Source organism: Eupeodes corollae, chromosome 1, assembly GCF_945859685.1.
Source record: "Eupeodes corollae chromosome 1, idEupCoro1.1, whole genome shotgun sequence".
NCBI classification, from domain to species: Eukaryota; Metazoa; Arthropoda; class Insecta; order Diptera; family Syrphidae; genus Eupeodes; species Eupeodes corollae.
The window spans coordinates 266,410,433-266,427,213 of NC_079147.1; the positions used below are offsets into that span (position 1 = coordinate 266,410,433).

At 29.7% G+C, this 16,781-nt stretch overlaps 1 protein-coding gene across 2 annotated transcripts in view; it reads left to right on the top strand.

Annotated features, from left to right (window-relative positions):
- The first annotated feature begins 325 nt into the window (after positions 1–325).
- The window catches only part of LOC129938456 (knirps-related protein), a 99,381-nt gene continuing 82,925 nt past the window's right edge, over positions 326–16,781 (top strand). For both annotated transcript variants that reach the window (XM_056046038.1, XM_056046040.1), the window contains exon 1: positions 326–1,715. The gene's annotated coding sequence lies outside the window, so the exon portion shown is untranslated. The remainder of the gene's footprint in view (positions 1,716–16,781) is intronic.

Sequence of the window (16,781 nt, forward strand, 5' to 3'; positions counted from 1 at the left end):
TGTAACAGTTGCAACCAAATCAATCAGGCCAATGAGATACCTCTACTTCGTTAGTCTCGGTTCAGTTGCTTCATTGTGCAAGTATATAACTCGCAGATACAAAAATAGATACAAAACTGAAAATTGATCTTTTTGTCTGCAAAGATCTCACTTAATTCTCTTACTCTTAGTGTTGAGCTTGCTGGATTTTCAGCTCTCTTCGCTCTGGGAATAAAATGAGCAAATATATATCGTTTGAATGAACGAACAAAACAAAATTATTGCTGTTTTGTGGATTTTTTGCGTCGTCTTTGTCGTTGTCGTCGTCGTCTGCATAAGGTTGTGTTATTGTTTAATACACCACCGATGCCAGTTAGCCAGTACCGTTTTATAGAGACCATCTTCCTTGGGTGGTGGTATTGGTTGCGGGTATTTGGATTTGCCTGCTGTGTGCTTTACGATTGATTGTTAAACTGGTTCCATAGGATTTGTTTGCATGGCAAACGGTTCAGTTGCTTGTGGTACGCGTTTCTTGTGGGCACGGTATTTTCTGTTCGTATCCGTTTTGTGTGTACTTTTCTTAAGAGATTCTTCGCAAGGTAAACAAGCAGTAGCAGCAACAGCAGCAGCAGCAAAAACCTAAATCCGTCGTAGTTTTTTTTCCCTGGTTTTTGAGTTTTTGTTTGTCGTGTCGTCGTTATATTTTGGGCTGTCATATTTTTTAAATCAGATTTTTTTGTCTCTTGACACGACGACGATTCAGTGTCACAACAGCAAGTCGGAAATCAGCTTCAGTATTTTTTTTTGACCGATGTTAATTACTGTCACAGTGATTGTCACATAAGATTGTTTATCTTTCTTTCAATATTACGGGTGCTGGTGCTTTATTGTGTAGCTGGACCCATTGTTATGTCAACAGAGATATAGCTTGACGTCTTTGTGTTAGATTTGAATAAATTAGAACTTTTTTTTGGTGTGTTTGAAACTTTAATACAATAAAACGAAAAAATAAAAATAAAAGAACTAAAATGTACTCATTTTGCGTCATTGAAATCCATAATGAGAGCTAGTGATGATGAGTGCTTGCTTACTTTACGCTCAGTGCTCTTTTTCTCATCTTTCTATTGCTGCTTTAACCACAATGATGATATACCATCACTGTACCAATGAAGTCTAGTGTTCGCCCCATAAAGGTGTGGTCTACTAAGTGATGTGCTATTGCACTGTACTGTTGCTGTAGATATTCGTGTGCGCTTAAGATGCTATGATGATGCTAAATGCGATGTGATCTCGTCTGGTCAGATATATCGTTCAATCTGAGATACATTGGAGGATTAGTATATGTACACCTGTTCTAAGTGATAGACGTTTTGTTTTTGTTGCAAATTAAAAATCGCAAATTACATTCGAATCGGTGCAAAATTTAGCACAATTTTATTTCGCGAAAAACGAAACTTTTAAGACAAACAAAATTGAAATGATCATAGTGCAAATTCCTTGTGCAAAAATATAGCAAAAGAAAATGTTCACAGAGATGCTCAAAAGTGATTGAATTTATGCAAAATTAAAATGCAAATAATTTCGTAAAACAAAACAAAAAAAGAAGAAATTCTAATGACATTAATTGCTGCCTTAAAGCAGCATTAATGCATAAACGGATTACATCGGCGCACGTATTTCTGAACGGTTATAATTGGAAATCATAAAATTCTACACTAGTATATACTAACTGACAGGTGAGTACCTTACATGCTTAAGGCGTACAAAAAAAAACATACAACATTTTAATAAAAAAGATCCTTTCGTATGCAGGTTTGTCTTAACGAACCTAATTGGTGATCGTAAAACAAAAGAGTTGACGTAAGAACTAGTTTTACTTTTTTATTGTACCTAAAAGAAAAATTGCAACTGCAACTATGTATAAAGTGCAAACCTATATACCTTTGGTCAACTATGAAAGAATATGAAAGTTAAAATTTTATGAAACGAGATTGATTTATGATGTTGATTTTAATGAAATGAAAATATGAAGTTGGTTGCATTGGTGGTTGCAAAAATTATGCTAGCTAATTATGATTGTGTATGATTTTAACCATCCCTTTTGCATAAATTTGTCTCTTAACACTTTCGAAGATTTTTGGGAGGAAAAACCCCAACTTTAATATTATTCAGCAGAAGGTTATGTATATCGTTCATGTAATTATTTTTAATCAAGCCACAAAATTATAATCACTTTGTATTTGTATTTGTTTAAATTGAGAACTAATTATTAAAAATTGTATGTTAATCTCATTTAATTTGTATATTTTATTTATATTTTGATCTATGACATTTAAAGGGAGATAAATATTGATTTTTATTTTTTTTGTTTCAACAGTTATTTAATTGGTAGAAACCCAAAGACCACACATTAATACAAATTTTATGCAAACAAAAAACTTCAAGAAAGTTTGATGGCATATTGTATATAAAACATATCAAAAGTGTTAATCTTCTTTATGATATTGTTTTTATCTTGTCTAAGATATTAATTTTTTATTTAGGCTATAAACTCTTAAACCTCTGCAAAGTCGTTTAATAATTTGGTATACAGTAGTTTTCCACAGCTAAATGTGTATGTCATACATCTACCGTTATAAAATATGGATTTGTTGATAGAAACAAATACGATTTTGCAAGCGTTCCTGATATTAAAGAACACTTATACTTCCTCAAAGGTCTGATAGGATATATTTAATATCAGTATAAGAGACAAAATTGGTCGTTTCAATTAATTGAACCTGATAAACCCAAGTCTGTTAGTTTTAGACCTCAACCCTTAACACACTTCATTGGACCTTAGCTTTAATTTACAAAAGTAGGCATACAAAAACACACCTATATTTAAGCAAATTATCAACAACAGTGACCAAAGTGTATACGCAAACTTTTATTAGCGAAAGTTAAATTTGTATCTTAACAAGACTTGGTAAAGAAAAGTTAAATATAATGTTAAGATACTTCAGCTTATGAGCTTATCATTTAAATACACTATAACTTAATAATTTATTCAATTTTTGAATGTTAAATTACTTTGCCCTACAGGCCATATATTAATTTGTTAATCTTTATTTTCATAATCTCTTTTATGATAATCGTATTTAAGATATACTCAAAGTTAATATATCATGGCCTTTATAATAAAATATAAATAGAAACAAAAACAAAAATATTCAAGGATTTATTTCTTTAAATTTATAAATATTTAAACCATTTTTGATGTACTCTTGTCAAAGTCATTAAGCTTGGACTGGAATTGAATCCAATATCTTAGTTTGTAATATGTCCCTCTTTTATACAACAACAAAAATGTAAAAAACATTTTACCAACAAAAACTAAATATAAGTGTTCAAAAATTTGCATGTGCACCATTGAAACTTTTGTTTCATCCATTTTTTATATAACAAACCTTTGAGGTTAACATTCTTCATCCATTAAATTTTTGTAAACTGTTAACTGTTTGTAAACTGAAAATCATAAACGACCCCTAGTTTTCTACTCTCTGAACTTTCAGTAAGTCAACCACAAGCACATAGCAGAATTATTGATTATTAATGAAGATAATATTGTTCTTTTTTTCCTAACCAGACGTTCTTCAGTTGTTAATAAGTTATTTTAGACAATCATAAGCTACCTATTTATCGGTACATAAATTATTCACAGATTCTTAAGACAATTAACATGATGGTCATGCAACATTCTTTGTTATCACTAAATACCCGAGACCGAGAGTCTCATCAGATAGCTTTGGAATTTCACGATCAACACAATTTTTTTACTTACTTTTCCTGATGATGGCCTAGAAAAGTGATAACTTTTGTTACATGTATGTTTAAAAAAGTATAAGTTGTTAGAATGCTTGGTTAGCCAATTAAAGACATTAGACAGATCAAAGATCGAATTAGGAAGTTAAGTTTGAACTGAGTAGTTTTATCCTCATAAAACTTTACCATACATATTTATATTAAGGATAAGTATACACCATATAAAAAGAATTGAAATTGGTTCAGTTCTGAACCTAACCAAACGTTTGATATAAGGACATCTGTCGGATTTAGCAATATTTTCCAATCTTCCAGTAAAGTAATATATTTTCATTTTCATAAAATCGTGTGATCTTACATTTTTGTACTCAAAATAGATTCGTGTGACTTATTGCTACAAACTTTTGGTGGTTTGAGACTTTTTAAAACAGCTAGGTACGAGTATTGTTCTTTAAGACATCTGATTAACGCTGAAAATTTTATAATTATTGATACGTATTACAATTTTTAGGCGAACCAGTTAACCAGCTATATGTAAAATTGTAAGACTTTAGATTAATATCTGAAAGCCGAAAGATCTATCCATAGCCTGTACGACTGTACGTATGTAAAATCTGGTTTAATTCAGACATCCATTTAAGAAACAACATTGGTACAAATTTATCAAAAATATTTACTTTGTCGGTATCGAAACTATAATTTGTCTTGTTTACATTAACAACTGATGCAGAAGAGTTTTAAATTTCTTTTGCAACAATCAGGGCGAACGCAGATAGGGGTTTTAAGGGTTTACCCACCCTCCACAAAAATTTCAGAATATGTGCAACAATATATTCAGTATCCATTATTGTTCAAAAGAAAAAAAAACAGAAATGGTACAAAATTAATTTCCAACTCAAATTCTTGAACTATGTTTAACTAAAAATTTTTATAAATAAATGTCTGTATTTTTTGGTAAAGAAAGAAAAATATTTTTCTTGTTTTCACTCATCCTAACAATTAAAATGTTTTGTATTTTTATTTTCCAACATTGATGTAGAAGATGAAGGGTTTTTAACTTTTTGTATGTAGCTAAGTATAATTATGGACACAGGCATGTTTTTTTTTGCCATGTTATTCTTATGGCTAAAAATGAAAAATTTAGAACAGAAAATGACCTGTTTGTACTCGTTTTTGAAACGATCCACTTGTGACATTTTTCAAAAATAAATATCAAAACACTGAAAAATTGTTCTGTTCATTTATGTTAGTTTTAGCTGTACATGAAAAAAAACTTTCAACTTAACATTTTTCACTTTTTGAATTGTGACACAAGAATATTTTAAAACAAAATTTGCAACCCTGTTTGCCTTGGTCGCGTTTCTTCCCTATTTTTTAAGAACAAGAATCAAATTAATAATGAAAGTTACGTGATGTCTCCTAAATTCAATATTTTTAAACATCTGACTTCGTTTCTACATCTAAACATAATTAAATGTTAGATACAAAACAATATAGGGCATATTCATAGTCATATTTTAAAACCGAGTCTATTTGAACGTTGTACTTTCATGTTAAAGGTCTTGGGCTTGATTCCCGCCTATGCCATCTAAAGTTTTTTTCACGGGTATTGCATCTTGCGAGGAATTGACAAATTCTCCAAGAGTGATTCTTGTCATGGAAAGTGTTTTCTTAAATTATCCGTTCGGAATCGTCTTAAAACTGTAGGTCCCCTTCATTCCTGACAACAGTACTCGCACACAGGAATAGTTGAGAGTTGTAAGCCACTAGGCCCTAGTTCTTAACGGACTGTTGCGCCACCCAATTTATTTATTATAATTTGAGCTGGAGTCTACATTTAACATAAAGGTTAGACACAGCTGCCATTCATAACGAATTTTTTTTATATGAAATGTTTGACTGTTACCAGTCGAATTTTTTGTTCCTGAACACCGATTATTTTTAATAAATATGATTTAAAATCATGAAAATTAAAATAAAATTAAACCTGCATAGGTGTTCTTATATGCGTGTAAGAACTTATCTAAAAAAGTCCCATAGCAAGGCAATAAAAATAACTACAATTTATCTTCTTTGAGGACTTGTTGCAACTATATAATTCACAGTAGCTCTATGTAGCTCGGATTATATGGAGTCTCGATTTATTCGAGAAAATATGAGTCATGACAAGGTGTAATGGTCATCTTCTGATGAGCCCAACCATTGCATCGGGGCAAAACGCATATAAGAACACCAATGCTGGTTTATTTTCATTTTCATGATTTTAAATAAAAATTTCATTTTCATGATCTTAAATCAAATTTATTAAAAATAAAGAATTTGCCACCTCTGTTTAGTTAGGAACAGTTTTAAGGCATATTCAACTACAGTTCTGAAAAAAATCACTTAAACCTATACAAAATGGCTTGAAGAGAGAAACTAAATAAATTGGGAAGCCAAAACCTTTGAAACCCTTTAAACTGTTTTGTTTGCTGTTAGTTGAAACATTTTAGGAAGTCGGGTTGTTGGTTTTAAGACTTGGAAGCACGCAGATATTAGCAAACATTTTATTCAATCACAAACTATCCAGCTTTTTTCTCGAATCGATACCTTTCATACAAATCGTCTTCATCTATTTCAAAGGGGTCGAATCGGGTTAAGCAGAACTTTCGTTTTCTGTTAATTGCATTTAAACATCCAGCAAAATATCAAAATATTGATGCTTAGTCTTTTGACATTAAATTTTTGTTTTAAATTTTCAAATAAAATGTATCGTAACTTAATGTTCTCTATCAGTTTGTTATTTTTGACTTTTAATAGATTAAGTAACAGCTTAAACATAGGTTCCGTCGTTTTTATTTTTAGACTCCTAATTATCGTTTTAAAATGGGTTGAAATTGTGTATGAATAACATTAACTGAAGTTAAGCTTAGCAGAGACAAAATAAGAACTTATTAAGGAACTATGAATATGACCTTATGTCTTGAGTCTTCGGTCTATTTTCATGGTGATTTTAAGCGAAACGTACATATTTGACAATTTAAAAATTCAATATTTTTGAACCCTCCCCCTCTGTAAACTATGAAGGCTTTTGCCTGATTAGTTTTTAGTTTGAACAGTTTGGTGTAAGTATTAAAATTTAATATTTAACTTGGTCAGCAAAACTAGTAGAAGGGTTCCTCAACAACAATTTTTTAATTAAGTTCTAAGATAGACTTGTTGCAACTATATAATTCACAGTAGCTCTATGTAGCTCGGATTATATGGAGTCTCGATTTATTCGAGAAAATATGAGTCATGACAAGGTGTAATGGTCATCTTCTGATGAGCCCAACCATTGCATCGGGGCAAAACGCATATAAGAACACCAATGCTGGTTTATTTTCATTTTCATGATTTTAAATAAAAATTTCATTTTCATGATCTTAAATCAAATTTATTAAAAATAAAGAATTTGCCACCTCTGTTTAGTTAGGAACAGTTTTAAGGCATATTCGACTACAGTTCTGAAAAAAAATCACATAAACCTATACAAAATGGCTTGAAGAGAGAAACTAAATAAATTGGGAAGCCAAAACCTTTGAAACCATTTAAACTGTTTTGTTTGCTGTAAGTTGAAACATTTAAGGAAGTCGGGTTGTTGGTTTTAATACTTGAAAGCACGCAGATATTAGAAAACATTTTATTCAATCACAAACTAGCCAGCTTTTTTCTCGAACCGATACCTTTCATACAAATCGTCTTCATCTATTTCAAAGGGGTCGTATCGGGTTAAGCAGAACTTTCGTTTTCTGTTAATTGCATTTAAACATCCAGCAAAATATTAAAATATTGATGCTAAGTCTTTTAACATTAAATTTTTGTTTTTAATTTTCAAATAAAATGTATCGTAACTTAATTTTCTCTATCAGTTTGTTATTTTTGACTTTTAATAGATTTAGAAACAGCTAAAACATAGCTTTTGTCGTGTTTATTTTTAGACTACACATTATCGTTTTAATAACATAAACTGAAGTTTAGCTTAACAAAGACAAAATAAGAACTTTAATCAAGGAACTATGAATATGTATATGACTCATTGCCTTCGGTCTAAAGGTTCGGAATGTATTCAATATCATTACTTCTAGTATTTTCATGGAGAGTTTAAGAAAATCGTATTTGAAAATTTCAGAATTCAATCTACGGTAACTTTGAGTATACGAAAACTAACAAAACAAAACTGTGAAAATAGAAAAATCTCACCTCATCTCTTTGTCTCTGTAACTCACATTTATTCATGTGTGAGTTCAGCATAAGAATGATGTGATCGACATCGGCAACTAGGAAATAAGGCTTACAATTTAGAATATAAAAATTAAGTTTAAGCTTTTTAGTCAAAGTCAAACTGTTTTGTCAATCGTGACAATTTACTATTTTACATACATGTTTCTTAGTACCTATATAAAATAGTGACAAAAAAGAAAAAAAAACACTTGACATTTAAAATTAAAAAATAATATAATATATATTTTTGAACCCCCTTTCCCCCTAATTTTTTTTCTGCGTTCGCCCCTGGCAATAATGATGGCTTTTGGTTTGATTAGTTTGAACAGATGAGTTTAAGTCTTCAAATTAAATATTTAACATGGTCAGAAAAATAAAATATTAGCGAAACTAGTAGAAGGCTTCCTCAACAACAATTTTTTAATCAATTCTCTCTAAAATAGAAATTCAGAATTTGATTCGTTCAACATTCAAATGCTTGATCGCTACTAAAGCGTCCTAAGAGGTGTAAATTAAGGATCGACCGACAGCATTTTCCCGATTTGTATACCTACGGTTAAGTATTTTCCATTCAACTGCTTAAAGTGACAACTTAACAGTTCTTGCATTCATATTTCAAATCGATAGTAGAAATCGGTCAAAAAGAAGTCGGTGGATGAGAAGCTCTCTTCATTAATTGTAAGTGTTTATTAAGACAGAAATACAAGTTCTTACATATTCCTGATATTTTGTATTTATTTAAAATATTAGTTCAACAAAATTTTGAAATATATTTTATTCAATAATCTTCTTTTCCTAAACCGTGGATGTACATTGTACATATATAACTTTCAGTTCAAACTTCAGTCAGTTAAAATTAAATTTTTGTTGGCATTTCACTAGAGACAAATGTTAGTTTAAAAATGTTGCAGAAGGACTTCAACTTTATGAAAAACAAAAATTTGTGAGTGGTGCAAATGGTAAAAGACGTTCGAAAAATCTTTGAAAACGAAATATGGACATGATTATTGTCATCATTAACTGTTGGACTACATGTCAACAAAATCAAACAAGTTAGTTGGTATTTAAAAATTGTCGATTCACAGTCTCAAGTCTACCTGACTTTCTTGAAAGCCATTTTGTGTGCCCATTTGTTCTGTAAAAAATTGAAATCTTTATTGATCCAAAAACTTTCGCACTTTCTGATCATTTCGCCATAAGTCTTTTTAGATCGTTTAAATATTTTTGATTCTTCAACAAAATCAACATGAACATTTTATGTACAATCAAAAGGAATTCACAGAACACACAAAATGTTCAAGATAATTTTTAAGTACATAGAAACAAAGTAGACAGACTTTAATTGATATTTATTTCAATTAGCATTATTTATGACCTACAATTTGTTAATTCAACAATGATGCATTTTGTGTTAAGTTAAAAATGTTAAAATGTCTGCTTTTCTTTGTTTTATTTGAATAGAAAAAATTAATGTTGCCTTAATCCCAAATTTATTCAATGTGTTGTATATGTATTTTTAAAGTCAATAGATTTTTGTACTTAGCAATTATTAGTACGTTTCTACTGTCTGGTGTTGGTGTGTTTGCAAAAATGTTATTTTATTCAAACAAAAGCATCATTAAATGAGTAAGAAATGCTAACAAAAATAAACATATAAATTATTAAAGTTCTTTGACCAAATAATGTATGACGGAGCCTATAAGTCTATGTTCTATAATAATCGCGTAATGAAAATGATAATTTTAATATTGATATATTCAAAATAAATATCAATAAAATGCACGTGTAACACACTTAATTGCTCCTGTATTTGCTCTTGTGTCAAAAAGATTAGCTACGAAAATATTTAACTTTGTAAATGTTTTACAAAAATGGATTCATCTTATAACCAAAGTTTGATAATGCTGTTAATGAATTTCACAATTATTTAATCTTTTGTCGTTGCTGCTTTGCTTCCTGTATAAAGTTTGTAATTCTTCAAACGGACATAATTTTGAACTTAAAACGCATGTTATATTTAAAAGCAGTTAAAGCTCGTAGGATGAGATAAGCAATATTCCATTATCTGGAATTTGCTCTTAATTTAAAAAATATACTGTTTTTTGAGGAATTTCGGTCATTGGAATGCAAAACAAGTGGTTTTTAAAAACATAAAGTGTCGAAGTAATTTTTGTATCCCCACTCCTTCAATAAACTGCTTTAAGGTTGGTTAAATTAGTAATTAAAATGAAACAAGTATAAACACTTTATTGTGAGTTGCATGTGACAAGCCATGATGTGTAAGTGTAATTTCCCCAACATCTTTCGCAACTATACAATTTCTGGAAAATCCATATTCTGTAATACTCGTATAATGGTATACTTACAAATTCAATTCAGTTCACTTTTATAACTTTTCATTTAGTGATTCGTTCCTCTGAAAGGTGTTAACGTGGGATTAGGTTTTGTTTTTGTTTTGTGCAACAAAGTATACTGCATTGCAAAGTATGACTTTGTTGCAAAGAACTATAAACTTTTATTTAATGTGCAGTGTGAAGTCTTTTTTTATGACCACCATGCGACCGTGATATACATTTATTTTTGTTTAACGTTACAAGATGCTTTTGAATAAATAAATACGCGCGCACCTAGCTTACAGCCTGAGTCCATATAGTGTCACATCACACCATCTCATACTATAGTAACTTTAATACACGGCGACTTGGTGATGTTTGCGTTCATTATTATTAAAATTGAACAAAGCACATCGTTGTTGAACTGACATTATTGTTATTATTAAAGAAAAGATAAAGGTGCCGCATTTGTGTTGAGTGATTAATGTTAATTAATTTTGAATGTATATTAACTTCGAGTTAAATAAAATAAATCTTAGTTTAATAGTTTTTAGGTTTATTTTATTTTTGTATTTATTAATTCTGAGTAAATAGCTCTTTAAAATATTCGCATGCATGCTTCTAAAGGAGATGTTTTAAAAAAGAGGCTGTAATGCGACCATTCAATGTCCTTAACAAGTAACACCTGATATTTAAAGTGTTGTAGACATATTCATGACATTGAACCAATTTTATAATATTCAAGCATTCACAATAAAGCTCTTCGACGTCAATATCTTTTTTTTTTGTTCATTTTAAATTTATGTAAGTTCGAGAATTTTCTTTTGAATATAAACTCAGTCAATTAAATAACATTTTAAAAATTTACCAGATGTTAAAATGTTTCTTCTTCATATTACACAATTATTTTGAAGAAAATGTCAATTCAAGCACTTCTCATGACAAGAATTACTCTTCTGGGATTTTTCAATTCCTCGCAAGAGGCAATAGCCCCCTGCAAAAAAAGAATTCGTTTTTAAATAGCTGCATTTAAGATTTAATTGGTTACCTATCAAGTTGTTACATAATTTTTTCAGTTTAAGATCGGGAAATATTAAAAACAAATATCTTGGAACTTTCTGTTTTCAATTCTATGACTGAGAAGATTATTTTGACATAACTAACAAAAAATTTCCTGTGCGATGTCAAACATGCTTGGGTAGACAGGTGCAATGAAATAAAACGACTTGAGAACAATCAAATTAAAAGGTAAGATACAATACCGATACTTGAAGAAAGCTACTCAGGTTAAAAACAAATCGAGCAGTCACATTAAACGCTGCCTTTAACTTCTGAGCCGAATGGGAGTCAAGGTCTGCAAGCAGCTCGCACCCATATGTAATTATAGACAGACCGAATGATTTAACCAACTTCAATTTAATATGAGTGTTTAGAATTGATCTAATAGAAGATAGTCCTCTGAACGAAGCATACACCTTTAACACACAAGTACTGACGTGGTTATCCCAAGTTAGTTTATTGTTAAAAATCAATCCTAAGTTCTTGACTTATGTAATATATTTATTTGATATAACGGTGAGGAAGTTTTTAGGTTTGAGTTTTGTATTTGATGTTGAAAGACCTTTAGTTTTTCAGAATTAAGTTAAAGCCCGTTGCAGGTCGACCAATCATATCAGTGTTCAATGTAAATCATGCTCTCAGGAACACTTATATGTAATTGAACATTATCAGCGTATAGATATAGTATTGACCTAAGAACAAAAAAGAAGGCAGATCATTAATGAACAAAACAAAAAAAACAGTGAAGGCCCAAGAATTGATCCTTGAGGAACACCAGTGTGAATAGGAAGGAACGAAGACAGTTTATCATTACAAGATACGGTTTGCATACGATTAGTCAAATATGAATTAATAAGGTTTGTAGTTGTGTTAGAAGGTTAAAATATAGTAGTCATTTTATAACAGGAAAGATTAAATTCATGCAATAAAATGCCTTCGAAAAGTCTATTAAAGTTATCACAGTAGTAAATTTTTTGCCTAAAGCCTGTCTTATGTCATCGGACACATTAAGCAAGCTGAAACGCAATAACTTCCAAATCGAAATCCTGACTTCAGAGAAGTCAAGAGTTATTTTGCCTTAAATATTTGTTTTTAATTGGTCACTTATAAGAGTTTCAAGAGCCTCAGTTAAAAGAAAGAAGGTTAGGTATGGGACTGTACTCCTTTTTCTTTCCTTGTTTTGGGCTAGGGATAATTTTGGACATCTTCCAAGAAGTGTAATATGCAGAATTCATTATAATTGTGTTGAACATGTGAGTTATTTTAGCAAGTAGAAGAATTAGAAGAATTTGGGAAGAGTACGATAAATAGGGCGACAAAGGGCAATTTAAAAAATATGTACGTTAAATAGAAACAAATAATTAAAAATATTGGTAATTTCAAAACTTTGTTTATTAGCTTGTTTTTAAATCAAATGAAAACTATAGATAATTTTAGAAAACAAAGATTGTTAAACTTGGAAAAAAAGGTAAAAAAAAGGTTTAAAAGGTAATTTTTCAAAACTATATGATTATTTTCTACTATTGTTCTTTTAAGAATTCATTTCTCTTATTAACTTCCCATAGGAAGTTATTGTAAATGGGTCCGATTTGTCAAACTGAAAATTTTGACATTTCTCGACGTTTCAAGGTTCCTAGAGTCGAAATAAAAGATATTTAGAAAGATGTCTGTGCGTGCATGTGTACGTACGTTCGAGCGTCCGTACGTTCGCGACGTTTTTTCGTCGTCCATAGCTCAAGAACCATAAGAGATATCGATTTCAAATAAATTTTGCTATGCAGATAATAAGGTAGAAAGATACAGAAAGGGCTCTCAAGTAAATTGCGTGGGTGTTTTTTTTACCATAGCAGTTTGAAAAAAAGATAAAAATTTTGGTTAACCCTGAATATCTTACGAACCAAAAATGCTAGAGACTTGAATTAAATTTTATATAATATATTTTAACGTAATATCAAAGAAATATATTTTTTGAAAAAAAATCCATTCAACGGTTTTTTTAATGAATCGAAAAAAACTGAAAAAAAATTTGTCACCTCCAAAATTTAACGATTAAAATATGATTTCATCTCGAAAATAATTTTTTTTCTTTGACATCTGATAAAATTTTGAAAAAAAATCGAACTGACAGTTTTTTTTATAAAAAATAAAAATCTGAAAAAAAACATTACTCAAAGTTGGTAAAACTTGAATATCGATTCAAATATCTTTTCAAAAACTTGAAATTAAGGCTCCAAACTTATTTTATCTTACACGAAATATTGTTTTCAACATTCTGAAAAATGTTGAGAAAAATCGAATTGACAGTTTTTTTACAAAAAATAAAAACCTAAAAAAAATTAATAAAAGTTGGTAAAAATTGATTTTCGACTCAAATATCTTTTCAAAAATTTTAGATAATAGCTTCTAACTAATTTTTGCTTATAAGAAATATTGTTTTCAACATTAGGACAAATTTTGAGAAAATCGAATTGACAGTTCGAAAAAAATGTATAAAATTTGGTAAAAATTGACTTATTTTATCTTATAAGAAATATTATTTTCATTATTCGATAAAATTTTGAAACAAATCTATTTGCCAGTTTTTTTTATAAAAAATAATTGAATTAAAATAGTAGTTGTCGTTTTCTTCACGTTTCTCAAAAACTGAAAGACATAAAATCATTTAGTTTTCAGTATTTGATCACTTTTGTTTTACTCAAATTTTTCAAAAACTATACATTATGTAGTTTTGACTTGATTTATAGAACAGAATGTTTGCTTTAAATGAATTTCGATTTTATAGATCGCATTTCGTACTCATCTCACGCATTTACCAAATATGCTTCTGTATTATCATTCCCTCATTTCTTGAGGACATACAATTGTATTGGGTTTGTGAAGTAGAGACTTTATCTGATTCATGTCCACATCTTTTCTTAAGCCACTTTCCTTTTGTTTTTTTAGGACCAATTTGCGTTAAACTTATTATTGTAAAAATTGTATTTCGTAGATATTATCAACCTCATAATGATATTATGTGACCGTTTAAACTTACGAAGCCTTTCTGGACAACCAAAACGTCTCTAAGTACACAGTTAGGGAAAATGAACGAGAGCCCTAGAGAATTCATTGGATATTTTAAAACAATTTGCTGAAGGTTGAAGAAGATTAATATTTAAATCTCCACAAACGAACAATTTAGTAGTTATGTTGGCAACAGTCCAAAAAAGCTTGAGATTCTTAAAAACGGATCATAAATAAGAACATTTTTTTGTTCCAAAAGCAAATTTTGCTTTTCCAAACCTTAACAAACAAATCATGTTTGTTTTATTAACTTCTCAAAGTTTTTTTCAGCTTTAAGCTAGTCTGAGTTAACAGCTGATTTGTGTAGTGCTTTCACAAGTTATTAACAAGGTCCAACTCATACAGTTTCGAAAAATTGTGAAATAAAGATTTTTAAATATTTTTTTTTTTGGAATCAATGTCCCTGTCGGCGACATAGGGATAGTGTGATTGGCTTTCTGTTACATATTGTCTGTATAGCATGGATATGGAACAAAGTCAAAGTTTAATATTTCGGTATCGGAATGATTCACAGGATATTGGATCATTGATTTAGAAATATCCTGCTAAATTAGCTCTTGCAACTGAAAAACGAAGAAATTGGTTAAGTAACTAAATTTTTCCAGAACTACGCACTACTTGTTGAATTCTAATAACTTGTATGTTACAATTCTGAATGTATGATGTTTCGGGGCTCTTTGCAAAAATTCCAGTGCTTCGATATTGATATTTAAATTGATTTTTTGAGGTATGCCAATTTGTATACATAAGTAAGAAATGGTGGTAAACTTCAATGTTGCTTTAGTTTTGGCAGACTCTGCATAAGTCAAATTTAAGCTCTAGCAAAGTTAAAAAATTCCATCACTTATAAATGTTTTAATGCTTTTGCTGTCATTTTAGTCCCAATGTCAAATCAATTTTCATTTTCGTATTACAAATTTAAACTGGAAACTCTATCCCAAGCAATAATAAACATCTGATTCAGTAACCATTCACATTGTTTTTCCTACATTTTTCAAATATTTCTCCCTTCATGTAGTAAAAATATAAAAACCATTAAAACAATGCTTTTCATTGTTTTAAGACTCTTAATGGCTAATACCTAATGTTTGTAGGTTTCGATAATAGAAGAGAAAAAAATATAATATAACCATTAATCCGTTCAAAGTTGGATTAAGGTGTAACACTCTAAGTAAACATCATTTGTGTCTTGTGCTGTTGGAATTTTAAAACCTATAAAAGCATTCATTTTTTGTTTGTTTTGAAAACCGGTACTACTTTTAATACTTCCAATACTTACGATTTTATCTGTTGTGTAAAGGTGATAATTGAGTTGATGGAATTGATCTAATTTATCAATGTTCTGCTTGACTGACAGAAAACAAGGGTCTATATTGTCTTGGCCGTTGTAGCCCGAGATCGGGTTTTGTTTGTTTCTTATATTTACTTAAAGCTTATTGTCAATCATTTTATAGGTCACTTTTAATTACAACTATGGATTTTTCTCTATTTTTTTGTATCTTTTATATATATTTCGGTGGAGTAATGGCAACCATTTTAGTTCAAATATTTTGAACACTTGTCATAAACAGGAATTTAAAATATTTTCGACATCTTTAAGGCCTGTTTTATGATTCGTACCAGTAAATTACTTACAAAATTGTTCTTTGAAAATTCTTTAAATCCTATTTGTTTAGTTTAGTCGTACATTCTACTTGACTTACTTAAAGTATCTTAATAGTTAAACTTCATTGATGACTGAACTTTAAACGGAAGTGGGCTTAAACTTATGTAACGATATGCTAACAATAATTAATACTTTAGCTGTAGGTAATTAAGCACCATCATCATGCTGAATGAATATCGTAATGACTTTTTGAAAAAAAAAAACAAAAGCAGGTGGGTTGACATTGATGGTGTTCTATTTCTTTTTATTTTCTAAGCCGATGAATGGTAATCTTACAAACTTCAAGTGCAATGCAATGCAATTATTAACAATTATTTATATTATAAATATAAACAACCTACACAAGATGAGGCGGTGGTGGTGCTGAACTATATGCAATGGCAGAGAGTACGATGCAGTTGACATTTTAGTGATATTTTCTTTGCAAAATTTACATTATTTTATTTTTACATTTAACAAATATAAAAGTTATTGTGGCTGCACCTTTAACAATAACTAAGAGTGATGAATTAGTTTTATTTATATTTATAAAATGTTAACTACAGACAAATGCTATTGTTGTCAACTATATATTCTGGAGTATAAAAAACAATCAAATCAGAACTACTTAAAATGAAGAACTTTTGAAAAGGCCA